Below are 19,065 nucleotides of genomic sequence, written 5' to 3' on the forward strand. Positions count from 1 at the left end.
CTCCACGGGCATTGCATGACATGGGTGCACTTACCTACATGCAGGCAATACATACATACACATAAAATAACATTCAATTTTATGTCTTACAGGGTTTATACTGAGCTCAATATTGTGTAACTGTATTAATTCAACTGTGAACCTAAAAATTTCATAGCCACTTTTGAAAGAGATTATCTTTGCTCTGGAAATGGTTATTATGCTAAGGCTGTAATCAAATGCTCCCTCTGAAAAACTGAAAAAAATTTTTTTAAATCTAGAAATTCTTTGTACTGTGCCTGGTGCAACATGTGTCCATAGTAAATGTCTGCTGGACCTGAGTGTGTGCTGGACCAGTTTTCTAGAACCTCTAATAAGGAGAGCAGAGCCGTCTGTATCTTTGCTCTGGAAATGGTTATTATGCTAAGGCTGTAATCAAATGCTCCCTCTGAAAAACTGAAAAAAATTTTTTTAAATCTAGAAATTCTTTGTACTGTGCCTGGTGCAACATGTGTCCATAGTAAATGTCTGCTGGACCTGAGTGTGTGCTGGACCAGTTTTCTAGAACCTCTAATAAGGAGAGCAGAGCCGTCTGGGAACATCTGCACAGTCAGGATGGATCCAGTGTGAGCCCTTCATTCATCCTTGGTCCTCTGAACTTGAAGGCAGCTCCTATCCTCTTACTCTTTCCTTGTGCACACTGGAGTCTTACCTCTTGGGAGAGTGTTTTCCCAGGCACACAGCTACCTAACGTGTGCCCTTTGGAGCTCTTCAGTTAAGATCACTGCCTCTTTCCTGTCTAAAAAGATACATTCTCACACAGCTTTCTAAAAGAGACAACATATTAAAATGCCATTTAAAAATTTAATGAGGTTTTTAGCACTTACATCTTTATAAACTGTAAAATGTCTTATCTCTGTTGCCACGTTTCCTGAACTCTGTCTCCTTCTGGAGTTTGTCAGCTACACATGTCTTTCTAGAACCAGACAGAACCTGACTGAATTAACAACAGGGAAAACCACTGTTTTTCACAGCACTTAAAACCAAGTTCAAAAAATAAGTACTGTTTATGCAAAGTGAGGAAGCGTGGGTAACTGATGATGATGATGATGGTGGGGGTGGTGGTGGTGGGAGGATTCACATGATGAAGGTAGATAGACTGGGGCAGGTAACGGAAGACACCAGCACTCACAGACAGGAGCAAGCTTCATGTATGGCAGACATGTACGGCAGACATGTACAGCTTCAAGGCAAAGGGGAGGACATGTTACAGGCAGACTTTCCAACATGTGGGAACACAAACATCTCTCCCTTTGGGATCAATTATAACAGATGTTGACACCAGATTGTATATGGATGTCTGACAAATTGGAGATCAAGAACAGCAAGAGGCTGCCTCCGTCCACATTTTAGCAGCTTAGCGATATATTAATTGTGACAGTCGTCATGATTATTCTGTGGAATTAGTCGCGGTGGATAACATGCGGGGTACAAAGTGTGATGGAGCCAAGAATTTTATGCTATAAAACCCAGAGCCGTGCTTAGAAGGAATACATTTAGTTCCGGATTCTGGCTCCCATGTGCCTGATTCAGACTTCCTCACGTTGCTCTCAACTTTGAATTCATGGCATCAAATGCAGTGGACAGTTTTGTTGTTTTTGTCTGCGTTGTTGGAAAGGGTCCATCTATGTAGCCGAGGTTGGTTTTGAACTTGCCATCCTCCCAACACTGCCTTGTGAATGCTGGGATTCCAGGAGGGTGGCCTTGGTTACCACAGGATGTCATGACTGTCTTTCCTCTGCTTAAATTCTTTCCTTTGTTTCTTCTTTGACATTTTAGAATACTTTGCACGGTCAATTAGTACAGCTATTGTAGAAATCAGTATGGAGGCTCTTCAAAAGTAAAAATAGAACTATTATATGATCCAGATACTGACAGGGGGCTGGAGAGGTGACTCAGCAGTTAAGAGCACTGACTGATCTTGCAGAGGACCCGAGTTTGATTCCAAGCATCTGTAACTCCAGTTCCAATTCCCTCTTCTGACTTCTGGGGGCATTGCATGACACAGATACACTTACATATATGCAGGCAATACACTCATACAAAAATAAAAATAATAAAATATAAAACATCATAAAACAGATATTGTTAGATAGCTAGAGATTAGTAGGCTTGAAGGTGTCCTTAGGATAGCTGTACCGCCCCCCCCCACCGCCCCATCAGTGGCTTGGAAAACCAGGAACTGAATCTGCAGGACTTTGATTACTTTTCAAAAGAATGGGATCTTCTTTGTATCTCTGGCCTTGGATGGAGATAAGACATTCTAAGCTTCCCCAAAGTTTGCGAGGTCACTATCTTTCCAGAGTGTTCCTGTCTACAGTAACCCCTCTGACCACTGTCCATTCCCCCTTTGAGATTGTTCAGGTTTACAGTGATTCCTCTGGTGACTGTCCACTCTCCCTCCTTGAGAGTGTTCAGACCTAAAGTGACCCCCGGCCACTGGCCACTCCCCACCCTTGAGGGTTCCTTACTGCATGTGTCTCATCGAATTCATTTGATTAAGATCACAGTGAGGGTGGGGGAAACTGAAGAGAGTCCAGCACAAGATCCTGGTAACAATATGACCTGTCAATCCCACTGTTACTTAGTTCCTAAATCTGCCACCTCAGTTGCTATGTGTCCCCTAGAAGTTAGGAAGCAAAAATTAGTGATGAAAAAATGGATTTATTAGGGGAGAGTCGGCTCTTTGTGGTGTTTCATGATTTATAGAAAGCTATGCCAAAAGGCCAGAGCACATGTAAAGTTAGCTTTCAGAGGGGCGGGTCTTCCTGTGGAGAAGGAGACCCAGGTGCCTTCCCCTGCCTCTAGTCTCTCTTACAAAGACAATTTTGCATTCAGATCTCGGCTCCTGGGTTGGGTGGCATCTATAAGATCACCAGTTTTTAAAAGAGAAAAGAGTCTCTGGGGGTTTCTGGGCCTTGCAGCATTCTTTTGAGGTGAGAGTCATGCTTTTATATTGATGTCCTCACCACCTGCAACTCCAGAATATCCAACACATCTGTCCTCATAGGGTACCTGCACTCCTGTGCACACACACACTAACACAAACTTCTATACATAATTTAGATGATGAAAACAAATCTTTAAAAATAAGATGGTGATCTTGAATATATTTTGACTGTTTCTCAGAATTTTGCTGTCTTTGATTATGGCATCTAGGCATGCTTGAGAGTACTCATCTTATCCTGTCAATGCCCTCAGCGTATCAATCATCATGGTTTTAAGCTCTTGTCCTAAGAATTCCAATGTCTCTGCTCAGTCTGATTATTGTGCTGAAGTTTATTCATTCTTTCAAACTGTCTATTGTATTGCTTTGTTTCTGCCTTTTGATTTTCGCTCTTTACTGGCTTATTGGTTAAAATCTTGGTAAGATGTAGAAGAAACATTTCCAGATTTAAAATACCTGGTCTTTAGTGATGTGGTGGAAGGTGTGAGGTGAGGACACTGGAAGGAGAGGAGGTGGGGACACTGGAAGGTGTGAGGTGCTGACACTGGAAGGAGAGGAAGTAGGGACACTGGAAGGAGAGGAGGTGCGGACACTGGAAGGAGAGGAGGTGGGGACACTGGAAGGAGAGGAGGTGGGGACACTGGAAGGAGAGGAGGTGGGGACACTGGAAGGAGAGGAGGTGGGGACACTGGAAGGAGAGGAGGTGGGGACACTGGAAGGAGAGGAGGTGGGGACACTGGAAGGAGAGGAGGTGGGGACACTGGAAGGAGAGGAGGTGGGGACACTGGAAGGAGAGGAGGTGGGGACACTGGAAGGAGAGGAGGTGGGGACACTGGAAGGAGAGGAGGTGGGGACACTGGAAGGAGAGGAGGTGGGGACACTGGAAGGAGAGGAGGTGGGGACACTGGAAGGAGAGGAGGTGGGGACACTGGAAGGAGAGGAGGTGGGGACACTGGAAGGAGAGGAGGTGGGGACACTGGAAGGAGAGGAGGTGGGGACACTGGAAGGAGAGGAGGTGGGGACACTGGAAGGAGAGGAGGTGGGGACACTGGAAGGAGAGGAGGTGGGGAAACTGGAAGGTGTGATGTGGAGACACTGGAAGGAGAGGAGATGAGGACACTGGAAGGAGAGGGGGTGGGGACACTGGAAGGTGTGAGGTGGGGACACTGGAAGGAGAGGAGGTGGGGACACTGGAAGGAGAGGAGGTGGGGACACTGGAAGGTGATTAGGGTGGGGACACTGGAAGCTGAGGAGGGGTGAGGGCATTGGAAGCTCCACAGCCCTTTGGTTGGAGATCCCCTAACCTGCCCTACTGACTAATAGATGGAATTTTAACCTGAAAGCACATACAGGACAATGATTACACACTTCTTGTAAGAAGGTCGTGTTAGGATCTGCTGCTCGGGTGCCCTCCCTGCTGAGACCCCCTCCCCTCCCAGATACCCACAGGAAGCAATTGAGACACTATGAGCCCCTAGTTTTCAGACTTCTGGTGCCAGAATCTCTCACCTGAGAAGTTATTTTACACAAAGGGGGTGTTGGTGGCCATACCTGTGCCCTCTACCCGCTTCCCTGCCTCCTGATTGTGAATCAAGGGGCTATTTTCCGGCTGTTGCTACGAAGATATCCCACATAGACAGGTATAAGAAGGACCTCACTTCTACCTGTAGGACCTGTGTCCCTCTCCTCAGGGCCCCCACTGTACTCTCTGTGTCTGGTGCTGGGGCCTGAACTCTCCCTGAGCCCTCTCCATTCTGTTATCTGTCTGTCTCTCCATGGCATTTAAAACTCTTCTGATTAGCTCCTTACTCCCCATCCATCCATATCCATTTCAGTGTCCCTCGTGAACCTCCACCATCTGAAAACATTCACCAATCTCCACCCCCACCCCCATTTGTGGATATAAGCTATGGGAACGTCAGTGAATAACTTCCATACACTGTGTCAGTTTAGCCAAAGAAGACAGTGTGGCCATGAAGAACTGGTGAGTTGGGACAGGTGGTGGGTCTGTGCTTTCATGCTGTGGTCCTGTCATAATGCCCATGTCTCAGACATGCTTACTCAGGGAATCTCATTCTTGTCTCTTTTTTTCATTCCAGAGTGGGACATCAACTTAATCAGTTTTCTAATAACATAGAATTACTTTAACAGTCTAGGTTTGGGAGAAGCTGTCATCTAGGATACCAATTTCTCCTCCCATTTTAGAAGAAATAGAGAAGGACCAGGTGTGGTGGTGCATGCCTTCCATCCTAGTACTTGGGATGCAGAGACAGGCAGATCTCTGTGAGATCAAAGCCAGCCAGTCTACATAGCAAGATAGCAAGTTCCAGTCCAGCTGTGACTACAGGGAGAGCCTATCTAAGAAAGAAGAAGGAAGGGAGGGAGGGATGGAAGAAAGGAGGGAGAGAGGGAGGGATGGAGAGAGGGAGGGAGGCAGACAGGCATTCATTAGAAGAGATGGTATATGTTTTTATTTTTATTTTATGTGTATGACTGTATTGCTTGCATGTATGTAAGTGTACCTTACCTATGTTGTGCAAAGCCTACAGATGGCAGAAGGTGTCAGATCCCCTGGAATTGGAGTTACTGATAGTTTTAACCACCATGTGGGTGTTGGAATGGAACCTGGGTCCTCTGCAAGAGCAGTCAGTGCTCTAACCACTGAGCAATCTCTCCAGCCCCACCCAGAAGAGACATTATATGTCTAGCCTCAAGTTCCCAGGCTTGGTATAAGTGTCAGGTATGGGCTCCATCTTGTGAAGTCTTCTTTAAGTCCCATCAGAAAGTGGTTGGTTACTCCCGTATGTCTGACTGTTGTACTGCTGGGCTTTTCATGCCAGGATTCACAACTGGGCAAGACTGATGATCACATTTCTTTTCTGTTAGCATGCATAACACCTTCCAGCACTATGAAAGCCAGCCAGTAGGGATGAAGCTTCTGGTTCTACTGAGTGGAATTTTCTCCCTAAGTGCTGGTGCGGGTGAGCATGGTGGTAGAAAGGCAGACATAGACAGATTTTCTCCATGTCCATCCATCCGTCCATCCATCTGTCCGTCTGTCCGTCTGTCCATGCATCTGCCCGTCCATGCATCTGTCCATCCATCCATCCATCCATCCATCCATCCATCCATCCATCCAGGAAAAAAGGACTGAATGATTCCACAATTTGAATTTTGGGTGAAATCTTACCATTAACAGCCAAGAAACCAAGCCTTCTCAACCTTGTAAAGAGTGATTCTTTTGCTTCCAATTTATAGAAAATTACTTCAACCAAAAAAAGGAAACATATTGAAGAAAAACCGAGCAAGCTCTCAGAAACCAAGAAAGGCCAAGGATGTAGAAACAGACGCTGTGGGAACACTGTCCTGGAAGAACAAAAATCCTCTCGAGGGATACCTGTATGCTTCTTCTGCCTGCCAGACTCCTGAGACACAGACTTCAAGACGTCAGGAAACCAGGATTTCCCCAGGAAACTCGATGGAAGAGGGAAAGACCGAAGCCTGGGGCCGGGCAGAGGAACTTGTCTCCAGGAAGAGATTTTCCATAGTTCTGACAACTCCCCAGGGTGCTGAGGAGGAGAGACTGGTCAAGGGAATGGTGGGTCAGTGATGGGCAGGGCGCACCTTGGTCAGGACATCTTAGTCACATGTCTCTTGTTCTCTGTTTAAACCTCAGTCTCTTGTCGGGACCCCAAAGAAACACTCAGGAGTCGCTGGACCTCTCTGCTCGCTGTCCCAGAGCAGCTCTGTTGGTAAATCTCCCTTATCTGCTTCTCACTTGTCACTGTATTTGTCCTATTAAAGACAGGTGGCCAAACCTGGATTGTTTGGGCTGCCAGGGCGGAGGCTCTGACCCTAAGATCTCAGCAAAACAGCCACCATTTTCTCCATCCTTCACCCAAACGTCCCTGAGCCCTTGGCTAAACACAGCTTCCTCAACGATTAGGGGCTAGAAAGACAGTTCAGTGGTTAAGAGCACTGACTGACTGTTCTTGAAGAAGACCTGGTTTCAAATTCTAGCCCCCATATGATGGCTAACAACAGTCTGTAATTCCAGTTCCAGGGGATCCGATGCCCTTTTCTGTCCTCCACAGGCATTGCACGACATGGGTGTACTTACACATATGCAGGAAATATACTCATACACACAAAATAAATAAATTTAAAAAATTGTTTTAAAGCTTCAAAGTTTATATTTATTGGATTGAAGCAAGCAGATGAACCTGAAACAGATCTAAATGCTCAAGACCTGAGCAAGGAAACTGAAGTGGTCCCTGTGAGCCAGTGTTCGCCCTGGTCCACTCAGCAGTAGCCATGAGAGGAGGACAGGCTAATGTCACAGAACCATGACTTCTAGGCTTTCTTTATGGTGGCTGTGAAGACCTCAGAGGAACACAACAATGACACGGTATCATCACGCTCACAGAAGGACCTACGGCTCTGGGTGGGAATTTCATCTCTGTAGAATTCTTTGTGCACTAAAGAGCCATCATGATACTGCAAGACCACAGCTACAAGAGGGTGCAAATTAATCCAGCAGCTCTCCATGGTAACCAGCTTATCACCCACTGCCTCAGATCTGTTGTGGTTCTTTGATTTTTCGTTGGCTGTCTTTTATTTTTATTTTTTCTTTGGAAGCAGATGCGCCCTCTGAAAATGAGGTTTGATACAGCATTGTCTTTGGGGTATCTCCAGATGTGGCCAATTTAACAGCTCCGTCATAGGATGGCAAACAAATGCTTTCCAGGAGAAGTAAATGATGACACTTAAGTCTTAATTGCCGCTTCGCATAATATCCTTTTTAATACTTGATTCGAGTAAATCAACTCATGGTTTTCTAAGTTTAACTGAAAGGAGCTGGAGAGTTAAAGAGGCACCATAATTCCCTTCTGTAGAGCTCCCTGAAATGAAAAATGTCGTTTCATGCGCTCCTCTTATATTCAGAAGTATGACTGCTACATATTGCGTTCTGGCCCAGTTTGTCTCCCACAGAGCTACCGATGTGCAAAATCTATTTCTTAATGAAACACAGAAATCCTAGAAACACCTGTCATCCTATATCCCCTACAACTATGTAACAAAAGAATCTTGAATTTGTGAAGCAGGAAATTAGCCTGTATTTTCTCTGCACCCTGATACCTGAAATTCTCCCACAAAATGTAATTTCCTTTATTTAAAGATGGAGCTTCAGAGCTGGAGAGATGACTCAGCAGTTAAGAGCACTGGCTGCTCTTGCAGAGGACCTGGGTTCAGTTCCTACCACTCACATGGTGGTTAACAACCTTATGTAACTCCAGTTTCAAAGCATCTGAAGCCTCCTCTGGGCTCTGGCTCTTGCGTGGACATGGTGCACATGTACTCATGCAGGCTCACACATATGTACACAGATTGTAAATAAATAAATTACACCCTCCACAAACCTCTTTGTGATATGCCTTAATCTTCTGGTTTTGTCTCTGTGGGTCTCTCTGAGGTCCCCCATCCCCCTCCACCATGCAGCTGCTGTGGTCCTTAACTCCAGGTTCAGGGGATCCGATCTCTATTCTGGCCTCTCATTACATGCATGGGTGTGCTTGCACGCATACAGGCAGAATACCCACATATGTAAAATAATTAGAAAAACATTAAAGGTGATGCTCCCAGGAGTCAGCTGTTGAAACTCAAATATAACTTTTAAGAGAATAAGAGATATAATTTAGTGTAATGTGTAAGACTTTGCAAGACCATCTAGAATGCATGTGTGAGGGGAACCTGGGCTGCCTGGAGAGGTGAAGACATGCTAGCTGCAGGAGAGGACAGAGCAGAGGCTGCAGAGTCACTGTCAGAACCCAATGGCAACTGTTCATCTGTTGAATATTCAATGGTTCAGCTGTTGAGTAAAGCAGCAAATAGCAGAACAGCTGAAATGCTCTGTGCTTCACTGTCCATCCATGTGTCCATCCATCAGTCAGCACATACATGCATTCCTTGATCTGTCCATGCATCTGTCCGTGCATCTATCTGTACATATATACAAGCATGTGTCCATCGTTCATCCATCTGTCCACCCATCTGTCCATCTATCAGTATATGCATGCAAGTATCCCTCCATCTGTTCATCCATCCATCCATCCATCCATCCATCAATCCATTTGACCATCCATCTATCCATTCATTCATCCACCAGTCCATTCATCGATCTACCCATCAATCCACGCATCTGTTCATCTATTCTTCTAACCCTCTATCCATTCATCGATCCACCAATCTGTCTACCTGTCCATCTGTCCATGCATCTATCCATCCATTCCTATATCCATCAATCCATCTATGTGTCTGCCCATCAATCCATCCATCCATTCACCAATCCATCCATCATCCATCTACCCATCCATTTATCTGTTCATGCATTCATCAATATATACATCCATGCATGCATCCATCTGACCTTTCATACATACATACATACATGCATATATACACACAGGCACATATTTATCCCATACGCAGATTATGACACTACTCCAGCTTTGACCAGTCAGACAAAAACAAGAATCAGAGGTCAAAATGCCAAAGAGACTGTAATCAAGGCCTTCTGTTCAGTCACTGATAACACACCTTGAAGTAGTTTATTAAAAAGCTACACAAGTTACTTCCTAATTTTAGATGGTTATAGGGTGGCAACACAGCTAAATCTGGCCCAGAAATTGCCAGGGCTTTGGGACAGGGGCACTAAACAAAAGGAAGGTGGATCACCAAAAAAGAATGTGCTATGGGTACTCAGAGGAGAGGGGTGCTTCATAGAACCACCCCCCATCACGTCCAGTCCCTTCAGGAACCTGCTTGGCACCATTGTTTGCAATACCTAGAGACAACTGACTACCTTGATTGCCCTTGAAACAGCAGAAAATTCATAATATCTCAGTCTTTTGGAACCTTATGCAGCCCAGGCTGGGTTCAAATTCAATATGTATCTGAAGATAACCTTGAAGTCCTGGTCCTCTGACTCCCTAGCGCTGGTGTTCAGTCACGCACCACCACACCTGGTTTATGTGTTGCTAAGGATTGAACCCAGGGGTTTTTGTACACCAGGCAAGCACTCTACCTACTGAGCTATATCTCCAATTCATCGCTTATTATGGTCTTAATTACTACTAAAAAATACTATTAGTATGCTACTGTTAGTAACATGAGCTGTAACTAGCAATTAATGAGGATGCATTAGCTCCGTGCCCGTGCCTTCTGCACGCATTATCTCACTCTGATCCGCGTATCTTCACAGGAGGATTTACTGAGGCTAGGTGAGTGAGGCTAATTCTTACCTCCAAACAAATGTGAGTCCTTCCACTGCGGTTTTCACAGTGGCTGAAGTCAGAGGAGGTCGGCTCCTGAAGTCAGAGGAGGTCGGCTCCTGAAGTCAGTCAGAGGTGGTCGGCTCCTGAAGTCAGAGGAGGGCGGCTCCTGAAGTCAGAGGAGGTCGGCTCCTGAAGGCAGTCAGAGGTGGTCGGCTCCTGAAGTCAGAGGAGGTCGGCTCCTGAAGTCAGAGGAGGTCGGCTCCTGAAGGCAGTCAGAGGTGGTCGGCTCCTGAAGTCAGAGGAGGGCGGCTCCTGAAGTCAGAGGAGGTCGGCTCCTGAAGGCAGTCAGAGGTGGTCGGCTCCTGAAGTCAGAGGAGGGCGGCTCCTGAAGTCAGAGGAGGTCGGCTCCTGAAGGCAGTCAGAGGTGGTCGGCTCCTGAAGTCAGAGGAGGGCGGCTCCTGAAGTCAGAGGAGGTCGGCTCCTGAAGGCAGTCAGAGGTGGTCGGCTCCTGAAGTCAGAGGAGGGCGGCTCCTGAAGTCAGAGGAGGTCGGCTCCTGAAGGCAGTCAGAGGTGGTCGGCTCCTGAAGTCAGAGGAGGGCGGCTCCTGAAGTCAGAGGAGGTCGGCTCCTGAAGGCAGTCAGAGGTGGTCGGCTCCTGAAGTCAGAGGAGGGCGGCTCCTGAAGTCAGAGGAGGTCGGCTCCTGAAGGCAGTCAGAGGTGGTCGGCTCCTGAAGTCAGAGGAGGGCGGCTCCTGAAGTCAGAGGAGGTCGGCTCCTGAAGGCAGTCAGAGGTGGTCGGCTCCTGAAGTCAGAGGAGGGCGGCTCCTGAAGTCAGAGGAGGTCGGCTCCTGAAGGCAGTCAGAGGTGGTCGGCTCCTGAAGTCAGAGGAGGGCGGCTCCTGAAGTCAGAGGAGGTCGGCTCCTGAAGGCAGTCAGAGGTGGTCGGCTCCTGAAGTCAGAGGAGGGCGGCTCCTGAAGTCAGAGGAGGTCGGCTCCTGAAGGCAGTCAGAGGTGGTCGGCTCCTGAAGTCAGAGGAGGGCGGCTCCTGAAGTCAGAGGAGGTCGGCTCCTGAAGGCAGTCAGAGGTGGTCGGCTCCTGAAGTCAGAGGAGGGCGGCTCCTGAAGTCAGAGGAGGTCGGCTCCTGAAGGCAGTCAGAGGTGGTCGGCTCCTGAAGTCAGAGGAGGGCGGCTCCTGAAGTCAGAGGAGGTCGGCTCCTGAAGGCAGTCAGAGGTGGTCGGCTCCTGAAGTCAGAGGAGGGCGGCTCCTGAAGTCAGAGGAGGTCGGCTCCTGAAGGCAGTCAGAGGTGGTCGGCTCCTGAAGTCAGAGGAGGGCGGCTCCTGAAGTCAGAGGAGGTCGGCTCCTGAAGGCAGTCAGAGGTGGTCGGCTCCTGAAGTCAGAGGAGGGCGGCTCCTGAAGTCAGAGGAGGTCGGCTCCTGAAGGCAGTCAGAGGTGGTCGGCTCCTGAAGTCAGAGGAGGGCGGCTCCTGAAGTCAGAGGAGGTCGGCTCCTGAAGGCAGTCAGAGGTGGTCGGCTCCTGAAGTCAGAGGAGGGCGGCTCCTGAAGTCAGAGGAGGTCGGCTCCTGAAGGCAGTCAGAGGTGGTCGGCTCCTGAAGTCAGAGGAGGGCGGCTCCTGAAGTCAGAGGAGGTCGGCTCCTGAAGGCAGTCAGAGGTGGTCGGCTCCTGAAGTCAGAGGAGGGCGGCTCCTGAAGTCAGAGGAGGTCGGCTCCTGAAGGCAGTCAGAGGTGGTCGGCTCCTGAAGTCAGAGGAGGGCGGCTCCTGAAGTCAGAGGAGGTCGGCTCCTGAAGGCAGTCAGAGGTGGTCGGCTCCTGAAGTCAGAGGAGGGCGGCTCCTGAAGTCAGAGGAGGTCGGCTCCTGAAGGCAGTCAGAGGTGGTCGGCTCCTGAAGTCAGAGGAGGGCGGCTCCTGAAGTCAGAGGAGGTCGGCTCCTGAAGGCAGTCAGAGGTGGTCGGCTCCTGAAGTCAGAGGAGGGCGGCTCCTGAAGTCAGAGGAGGTCGGCTCCTGAAGGCAGTCAGAGGTGGTCGGCTCCTGAAGTCAGAGGAGGGCGGCTCCTGAAGTCAGAGGAGGTCGGCTCCTGAAGGCAGTCAGAGGTGGTCGGCTCCTGAAGTCAGAGGAGGGCGGCTCCTGAAGTCAGAGGAGGTCGGCTCCTGAAGGCAGTCAGAGGTGGTCGGCTCCTGAAGTCAGAGGAGGGCGGCTCCTGAAGTCAGAGGAGGTCGGCTCCTGAAGGCAGTCAGAGGTGGTCGGCTCCTGAAGTCAGAGGAGGGCGGCTCCTGAAGTCAGAGGAGGTCGGCTCCTGAAGGCAGTCAGAGGTGGTCGGCTCCTGAAGTCAGAGGAGGGCGGCTCCTGAAGTCAGAGGAGGTCGGCTCCTGAAGGCAGTCAGAGGTGGTCGGCTCCTGAAGTCAGAGGAGGGCGGCTCCTGAAGTCAGAGGAGGTCGGCTCCTGAAGGCAGTCAGAGGTGGTCGGCTCCTGAAGTCAGAGGAGGGCGGCTCCTGAAGTCAGAGGAGGTCGGCTCCTGAAGGCAGTCAGAGGTGGTCGGCTCCTGAAGTCAGAGGAGGGCGGCTCCTGAAGTCAGAGGAGGTCGGCTCCTGAAGTCAGAGGAGGTCGGCTCCTGAAGTCAGTCAGAGGTGGTCGGCTTCTGAAGTCAGAGGTGGTCCACTTCTGAAGTAAGTCAGAGGTGGTCGGCTTCTTTTGCTGGTGCTGTGTTTCTTCTTGTTGCTCTTCTAGTGTTGCTTGTTTATTTTCCTTTCAGCTTTAGAGTTTATTTATTTTCCAGTGCTGGAGGATGGAGCTGGAGCCTCTAGGCATTTACCGTACCACTGAGCTCCATCCTCAGCACTGACCCTGCCTATACCACTGTAACCTCACCAGTGATGAACTTCTCATGGACCTGACAGAGGTGACATGGTCTCCAAACTCCAGTGGAACTCTTACTGTGAATGGACAGCCTCATCTCTTTAATCTGTCTTCATAGGAAGTGATATTCAAACTTCTCTCCTGGCTGGCCTCAGGTCTCCATATCCATAAGGACTAACAGCCTTTCCCTCAAATTCTCTAGGTGATACAGCAGAAGAGAGCATGTCCCTGGATGTGATGCCAGAAGAGCCAAGGCATCAGGATCCTTAGTGCCATGGTGACCATCCAACAGCCATCGCTCACTGCCAACTGCAAATCACATTCACATGCAAATAAAGCAGCAGGTAAGTGTACATACAAACGGAGTCTGATCCCCGGGGATTTTTCCTTGGATCTAAACAGCAGGAACACAGGAGACTACAGGGTGCATTCACTTTAAAATGCCTTCTCAGTCAGGAGTTGGCGATGACATTCCAACAACTTCCAAACTTTAGTCTGAACTCTGCTGGTGTAAAACGTCATGGGACTGGTGGATGGAGCAGCTGACCTTCTAACCTGGGTCAGAACTACCTCAAAGAAAAGAGCGACTTGGCTACTTTGTCTAGTGTCCTTGAAACGTGTAGTCAGTGCGCTCTGCCCAAGTTCCTCAGACAAGTGCATGGAATCTAGCTGACAGTGGTGTGGGACAGCTTGCTGTACTTTGTGCTTTACCTAGGGTTAGGCTCTACTGGAGCCACTTGTCCTATCCAGAGTTCAAAGGGATGCTGGAAAATTCAGTAGAGTCCTTGATGTGCCACATGGAAAATCCCATATCCTTGTGTCCACAATAAACTGTAGGAGTGGAGACCTGGACTCCGTTTGCCGAAGGGAAGCACTTGTTACTTGGAGAAGCGTAACAGTGGCAGATTGCCCCGAGGACAGATGTAGAAAATCCACATCTACGGCTAACACCATCCGACATTTTCTCTCAGTGTCAGACAATTATTGAATCACCATTTCCCCTGGAAGCCATGTCTATCTCATCATAATAACAACTAAACTGTACTTAGACATCACACTGTCCCTTAAAGCCCCATCTATTGCTCTTTCCTCTCAGATCGATGTGAGAGGGACTACTCCCCCAGAATGGTAATGAAGCAATTTATAGATTGATAAAAGAAAATGAATTGAAAAAAGAAACGGTATTCATAATTTATAAAATCTCCCAGTAACAATAGTACTAAGATTAGGAAGGCTTAAAAGTAAAGAGGTCTCACTTGAACTTAGATCCAGGCAAAAGAGTAAGAGTCATAAGTCAGGATTGATGGTACATGCCTGTCACCAGAGGACTCAGGAGCTTAAAGGCAGGAGGATCTGGAGTTCAAGGCTATGCTTGGCTACATTATGAATTTGGGGCCAGCCTGGGCTACATGAGACTCTATCAAAAATCCTAAATAAATAAATGAATAAATAAATAAGACAAAATTAAGATATAGAGCATAGGAGGAGAGTAAGACAGCTCTTATTCTGGTAGTAATCTTATTACTGTTTTTACTCTAAGAATTTACAAATTAGTCTCTGGAAACTCAAGCTAATAGTGGGTACTATATTTTCTTAGAACACTAATTCTAACCATTTAGTATCCCAGAGCAGAAAAGAGACCCCACGAAGCCCACAAATGACACCATTTTAGGCAGGACGTGATCATTTTATTGGGTGAGAGAAAGGTACCTATCATGTGTCTCTGAACTAATATGAAATATATCAAGGATGATGAGGAGATCAATTTAGAACCATGCATTTCCAAAGGTAGAAGGGTTAATTAAAACCTCCTAGAATGACCTGATTTTACAAAGAGTCTTAGGCACAGACATAGGTTTCATAAGATCACCAGGACATGAAGTGGATGATGCCAGGGGCTCTGGGCTCACCAAAACTTCGATCTGATCATCCCATTTACCTTGAAGTCCACACAGCCTCTTTCTGGAGTTTGAAGAAGGAGGGATCCAGTCGTGATTCCTGGTCTTGTGTTGGGACCATAAAATATAGAACCAAGTTACTTCCAGCTGAAGAGAGGCCGGAAACCTTCCCCTTTTCCTTCTAGAAATCCACGTCTGGAAAGTATCTTTAGTTAGAAGTCATTTGACTGGGTGAGATGAGTGAGTTATTACACAGCACAAAATCTCCGTGTTTCTCAAGGAAGAGCACTGACAAAGAGAACGAAAAAAATGGCTTCTACCAACTTTAACCCTTTTAACACCCTTAGGGAAAGATCTGGAGCAAAGCATCACACTGTCTGCAATTTGAGCGAATAGCAGGCTTCATGTAGGCACTCCACCCGCACTGGCGTGTGTAATTCGCTAAAGAATCCTATAACGTAAGCACTTTCTTCATGTTATCTTCATTTTACAGATAAGGAGATCGAAGCACAGGGTCAGATACAGTTTCAGGGTGTCAACAACACTTTAGTCAGAATTCGAACAAAGCTCTACCTTGGAATTGATTCTCTTCCTGCTTTATATTTTTAAAGGCTTATTTATTTTTATTTATGTATATGTGTATGTATCTGTGTGTCCCATGTGTAGGTATCTGCAGAGGCCAGAAGGGGGTGTTGGATCACCTACAGCTGGAGTTACTGGTGGTTGAGAGCTGTCAGACTTGGGTGCTGGGAACAGAACCTAGGTCCTCTGGAACAGCAGCAAGAGCTCTGACCTGCTGAACCATCTCTCCCAACCCTATTTCCCTCTTGTAGCATGACTTGAAACTAATGAAGGAGAGAGATGAAGTGTCTGGAACAGGGAGTGACAGGAAGAGAATAAGAAAAGAATTCTTAGGGAGGTTTTCACTCAGCTTAAGAACTAAGTCCACAAATGGGGTTATAATAGCAATAAGCTAAAAAACACCATGAACTTTTTGTCTTACTCTGACTTTGTTAGATCCTTTCTTTGCTTATCATAAGAGGGACACTGTCTCTCTTTTGAATGGTTGAAAACATCCTGACCAATTCAGGCAGTACCTTGCCCTTTGGGAGAAAATTCTGATATTACAGGTCATTCATCTCAAGGACTGCAAGGTCGTCTCTTGCTCTGGGAGCACAAAGGTGTTTCTGATAAAAGAACTCCACCATCCTAGGCACCTGCTGGCCTCCGCATTTACTGTCTTCAGATACCAGGAAGGAAACCATTTTCTCTTCTATTTCCACTGCATCTGTTTATGTGCCATGTTCAATTTTATGAAATTAAAAGTATAATTTCTAAAGAAATTCACAAAGTCCAGTAGAGAAGGTGATAAATGAGTTCAAGTACAAAGCAAACCAGTGTCATCACCAGACAGAAAACCGTTGTTTCAGCCGATTTTAATGCACAGTCATTCAGCAGTCCATCATGTGGGGTGGGGGATTATAGCCTAAGGACAAAGGACACTGCGAAAAGCTTCAACAGCTTTCAATTATCAGATTGCTAATGAAAATGCTACTGGCCAAGCCCTTCTGATACAATTATAAATAAATTATAGGATAGAGAGAACATTATTAGAAAACAAGAATTTCATCATAAGAGAAATGGGGTATAACTATAAAATCAGAGCAGTTAAGCAAAAGTCATGTCACTACAATGTGAATTGGAAGGAATAATTTATACTAATGTGTAAGTTTTCTTTCTATTGTTCATGCTGATTTCTGAGCTCTATCCACTGAAAAGCCTTGGCAACGTTATGCCAATCAAATAACAATAAGCACCCACGTACCTCTACACGGTGCCCCCCAACTATATCTTCCTGACTAAAGGGATCCGCCAATAAACGGTTGACTCCAGGTTTGAGATGAGAAATATTAATATGAGATATGAATGTAATTAATAGCTAGAATTTATTGTCATATCAGAAGACAAAGAAGTTATCAGTTGCAACTAGTATCAGATCAGAGGCACTTAGGATCCAATCTGAGGAGGTTCAACTGCAGGGAACTATGTAAGAGCAACTTCAACGAATCAGAAAATTGAAACTAAGCCAAACACCTAATGCACATAAACGTTTAAGTTCATAATAAAATCAAACAACACGTAAGAAAAATATGTTGCTCAGCATTAGCAGATGATATTAGAAATAGTTTGAAAATGGCAAGTCGAAGAAAAGCAGCGTACACATCTTTGCACCTATACAAACACAATAGGTCATGAATGGCGGGTCCGGAAAACGATTTCATAATACAAACCAGATAATCAACAGAAACTAAATATGCTAAGTGGCTACTGCATGCCTTCTGATGATTCTAACGGTTTAGTTTCAACGTTACAGGGAAAAAAAGTAGACGGAGAGTGAACAATTAGCTGAATTAAAGGACATTGTACTGAAATTATTTCTTCAATAAACACAAGAAAAAAGAAACGACATTACAAAAGTTAAAAGACAACACAACATTTAGTGTGCCTTAGTTTTATTTGATTTTGAGAGTTTTGTGAGAGAAAAAGAAGGAACAGAGATGAAACCAGAGGAATTCTGAAAATGATAGGCTCTGCTGCTCTTGCTGTCGGGGTGCGATAATATAAATCATGTGAAAAGGCATGCATGTTAATGCTAGTGTGCTTAGTGATAAAATTACAGGATAGGAGATGTCTAGAGATTATATAGGTCCTACCAGGCTGACCTCAGGAAAACAATTTAAACAGAGCAAGTGTCAGCTCCACTGTAGAATGAAGAGATGGTTCACAGAATCCGCTATGGTCAGGAGGAAATGCCTCACACCCCCTTAGCCTTAAAATCTCTATGTACCATCCCATAATCACAAGGCTCCGAGCATGGTGATCAGAGGATCCAGCCATGCACGTGGCCTCCTTAGGTGCAGTTACAATAAGTTTACATTTTTTAGTGTAATTCCTAGCCATCTTCCCTTTGCCGTTGATCCATGGGGTCGGGAAGGCGTGTGCGTGCAGATGTAATTCTCTCACAGCTCAAAACTTGCTTGGTACATGCTGAAAACTCAGCAAGTATTTGTTGATGGCACGAATGAGTGAGTGATGGGGCCAGTGAATGCACTGTTGAGTGCCGTGTCTGACTCAGGGCCTATAGTCAAAAATACTTGCTATTACTGTTAACTGTGCTGTTGTTTTTCTTGTGTTAGACTCCTGGGGTAGAACAATCCAAGGCTAAGAAAAGCCCAGGGTTTGAGGAGAGATATCAAATGTCGGCTGAACACATTGATAGCAGCTCTCTAAACTCAAGAGGAAACATCCCATGATCATGGTGGCTGAGGCAGGAATCCTATCCTCTCAACAGACCATGTCTCCGGTTACCTGAAAGCTGAGGTTTGCAGGACCACACAGCCCAGGTAGCAACACTTGCACTCACAGCGTGAGACTTTCTCAAAATGCAGGCTTCTGTGGTCAGCAGTTTAGGCAAAATGAGACTGAAACAGGCAGATGCATGGCTCATCTCAGGGTCCCTGTGCTGGAACTGGAGGTCCTCTCCATGTCCTCAGTGAGTACGCAGAGGGAACTGTAATTCCACTAATGGAGAACCAATGATGCTTCATCAGAAATCACCAATCTTAGAGCTTGTTTCAAAAGTCCTGAAAGCACTTGGCAGTCATGTGTTGACCCACTGCTCTGTGATGACTGGTATTTCACCAAAGCTCACCCCGTGCTGAGGCACAGGGGAAATTAAAACAATACGCAATGACTGATTTTCCCCAGCTGCTGTGAAAGGGACTGAAAAAGGTTTCCATCATCATCCTCGATGGTTGTCAACTTCATTGGATTAAGATGTAGCTGGAACTTCTGTGACACACTGTGTGTCTTTAGGGGTACGTGGGGGAGGTTAGAAACATATGGGACAGTGACTGAGAAGTTGTGGGACTTTTAGGGAGTGGAGCCTACACAGAGAAAGTGGGTTTCTGGGGAGGGGAGAGAAGTGGACTTGAGGTTACAGCATGGCTTTGCTTCCTGACGCTGATGTTACCAGCTGTA

General features: G+C 46.7%; 1 long non-coding RNA gene across 5 annotated transcripts in view; it reads left to right on the top strand.

Moving 5' to 3' along the window:
- LOC115066944 overlaps positions 1-19,065 on the top strand; it is an 82,567-nt gene that overhangs the window by 57,510 nt on the left and 5,992 nt on the right. For 2 of the 5 annotated variants that reach the window (XR_003846381.1, XR_003846385.1), the window contains exons 1-2: positions 12,799-12,936; positions 13,329-13,470. This is a non-coding gene — a long non-coding RNA (uncharacterized LOC115066944). Of the gene's footprint in view, positions 1-4,824; positions 4,971-12,798; positions 12,937-13,261; positions 13,471-19,065 lie in introns of those variants that run through there. The other 3 variants (XR_003846384.1, XR_003846383.1, XR_003846382.1) reach the window with 3 other exon arrangements.

This window comes from Nannospalax galili, unplaced genomic scaffold (assembly GCF_000622305.1).
Source record: "Nannospalax galili isolate Female #2095 unplaced genomic scaffold, S.galili_v1.0 scaffold1524, whole genome shotgun sequence".
Lineage (NCBI taxonomy): Eukaryota > Metazoa > Chordata > Mammalia > Rodentia > Spalacidae > Nannospalax > Nannospalax galili.